The sequence below is a fragment of the Procambarus clarkii genome, chromosome 26 (assembly GCF_040958095.1).
Source record: "Procambarus clarkii isolate CNS0578487 chromosome 26, FALCON_Pclarkii_2.0, whole genome shotgun sequence".
NCBI lineage: Eukaryota > Metazoa > Arthropoda > Malacostraca > Decapoda > Cambaridae > Procambarus > Procambarus clarkii.
Genome location: NC_091175.1, coordinates 35,081,946 through 35,085,107, shown reverse-complemented (window position 1 = coordinate 35,085,107; position 3,162 = coordinate 35,081,946). Strand labels below are relative to the sequence as shown.

Genomic DNA, 3,162 nt, shown 5'->3' with positions numbered 1-3,162 from the left:
GTTAGGAGAATTGGTCAGTGGGAGTTTACAAAGCCATTAAAAGTTCAACAGATTATGTTATCCAAACTAAGCTGCTTGTTTATTAGCTTGTGAAAGAAACTATGTTAGGTTCTTGGATTTTAATATATTTGTTACGAACCCAACGACACTGTTGACGTATGGAGGAGCGACTTCAGCGCCATCTGTGAGTCTACTCTTAAACCCCCATGGAATTGGACTCTACCTGGACAACGCCATCTATTGGGGGTGGCGTAGTAGGTGTAATTGGCTCAAGATTCCTGCCTTGAGAAACCAGTGAGGTGGTAGTGCGTGACCTCTGGTGATAAGGCAATTCAACACCAGCGGCATCTGTAGTTACTACGAGCATAAATGTCAATGTCCAAAAGAGTAAGTGTTGCTTCCTAATGTCTCCCGTACCTTAGAACTGATGACGTGTCTGTATCCACAGAGATGCCGTGGAGCAGCAGTGGTACTGTGGATGAAAGTCTACCTTGAGCAGCCTGAACTCGCCCAACTTACTCCCGTCTGACAACTAAGTGAGCCGCCGCCGATCAGAAGTGTTGATAATACTAGTGGAGTAGTGGTGGAAGAGTTCGTCATATCCCGGGACTGGCGAAGGGGAGAGACGACAGAGAGTAAAGTGCCTGTTGAGGAGCGTTGGTATCCCGTTGCTATCCCGTTGCTAGACCGTTGCTAGAGGCTTCTGCCAGGGGTGCGACACCTCTGTAGTTGTCCGTGAAGTGGGGCCCTAATCAGCGCGTGGCTGAGGTTCTCTGCTGCAGAGTAGTTGTTGGGTAGAGAGGCACTTCGTGACAATGTTGGTAGGCTCGCGGGTATTTCCTGGTACTGTACCTAGTAAGGTCGGAAGCGGAGCCCGAACATTAACGAAGGCTACATTATATTCGCGTCATGAGTGCTCGGTCTCCTATATGAGAGCGGCACCTATATATATTACCAAATAGAGTAATAATTCCGTTTGTTTATTTATGGTGATGGGAATATATTCTGTGTTTAGCTCTGCTTCAATGCCCCCCCCCCCATCCACCTTTTTAGGTTTATTACACTACCTAATACTCTTTGAAGGCCAGTACCGACTTGGGGTCGGATACTATCGTTTTGCCTCCACCATCAAAGAACCCGGTTGCGACCCATAGTGGCCATAACATTACTGAACACAATAAAACTCGCAAGTGATTTATCTGCGATAAACTATGGAGGGACTACAATGGGATTTAACTCTCGTCCCTCAACACGTACTACCAGTTGAACTAAGAGTAAAGAAATATCTCTTTATAGTTACTTGAAGTTTGGAAGGTACCAACATTAGCGACAGTATACATGTATCGGTAAAACTTTAAAAGATTAAAAAAAAAATCCTGAATTTGCATATACATAGGTTAAATAATAAATTAACATTTTTTTTTGTAATTTCAAAGATGGAGTGAGGTAGATAAACTTCTTGACAGACGAGGCTGTTGCGTTCATCATTCGTCAAAGGATTGAACAGTTCATGGTAAGTACAACCTCCTCTTACCTCTTAAATTGATCAATAAATGCAAACTAATCCTCCATAAATGAAGATTTAAAATTTTCAAAAATATTTGATTAATCCTCGTCCCTTTCGTAGCACTTAATGTCTACCAAAATCGGTCAAAAATTTAACTTCATTGCATCTATTAACCCTATCAGAAACGTTAAGAACATAAGAATAAAAGTAATTGCAGAAAGTCTATTGGCCCATACGAGACGGCTCTTGTTCACACCCACCTAATCTCATTCATAAATGTTTAACCTATGCTTCAAACAATAAAGGTACTCCTTGTATTGTAATGCAGTAATTAGCTCTGCACAACTTCAAAAATGTTACCGAGCTACTATTCTCTCTACACTATCACAATAACGTGATGCATCAAATGAACAAATCCATAAGATCCGTTATTAGGGTTCGAACCTACGTTTGGGATCCCAGACGTGCCTTCTCCCTGTAGAAACTGCGGGAGGCTTGTAAGGGCAGTTGCACCCTAAGTTGCAATATTTTTACCATGTTGTCGCATAAGGCGCGTCTGGGGTCATCCCGGAGGCAAGTTCGAACCCTATTCACGTTTTTTTTTTTATGTATTCCTTCGTCTTTCTAGAGATTGTAATTCAGGCTGTCATTCGTCAAATGATTCTTAGATATTATTATTCGTGCACTGTATCCGTATTAATGTGTTCCTTCTCTCCTCGGGAAAGTACAGAACCTGTAAGTAGTGTTAGATGGCCTGAGAAATTTCTACGAAAGTGTCTTCTATGTGAACGTTCTAAAGTCACCGAAGTTGTTTGACCTTTGGGGGGAGCTAGTTGACCTCCTGGACAATGGCTAAGATTGCAGAACTACAGTTTCAACTCCCGACGTCACCTTATTTAAGCGTAGATGAACTACCCAGAATGAACTACCTGATGAACTCTTTTAAGAGACTGTGTTCTCTCGCAACATAAAGAAATCGTAAAAGATCTGATGAACTTTGCAAGACATACACCGCCGAAAAAAATGTCAGTATCCCAAGGGTGGGTTTAAAGGTGTATACTCCGAAGCTGTCGCATCTACGAACGTAAATGTCAAACAATCTCTTGGATAATACCCAGCATCCCTTGGATAAAACTATTACCCTGTTCCTATATTGAGGCTCGGATGACTGAAACTAAAACACAATCTAGACAAAGACGCAATCTAAGACTAAAAAGCTTGTTGATTCGTCCCAGGAGAATGAAATAATTGAAACAAAGATGACCAAGATGACGACAAAGCTTCTAATTATAAATTATATGTAAATTATAATTAATTTGTTTTTAAAGTAACGCATTGTTAGTTCGATGACAAGTACTAAGACTAAATTTGTCTCTAAAGTATTTTTATAAACATGTTACAAAAATTTTATCTTCATGTTATACAAATTGTATTTTATCATTAACTTTATTGTATATAAACCAGAAATCTTTTTTATCTAATTGTGCAATTATGTTTATACAATAAAATCGGGTAGTAAGTGATGAAGACATTCATTTATAACTATCATTTTACTTGCAATGGGGAAATATTTCCAAATAATAACTTGATTAACTACTGAACTTGTTGGATCCTGCAGTCGGACACAAACCAGGGTTTTACACAACTCCTCTATG

At 39.9% G+C, this 3,162-nt stretch overlaps 1 long non-coding RNA gene across 1 annotated transcript; it reads left to right on the top strand.

The window, feature by feature from the left end:
- The first annotated feature begins 418 nt into the window (after nt 1–418).
- LOC138368778 (uncharacterized) lies at nt 419–2,483 on the top strand. The gene is made up of 3 exons (XR_011229682.1): nt 419–536; nt 1,437–1,513; nt 2,238–2,483. It is a non-coding gene; the product is annotated as an uncharacterized lncRNA (long non-coding RNA).
- The last annotated feature ends 679 nt before the right edge of the window (nt 2,484–3,162 follow it).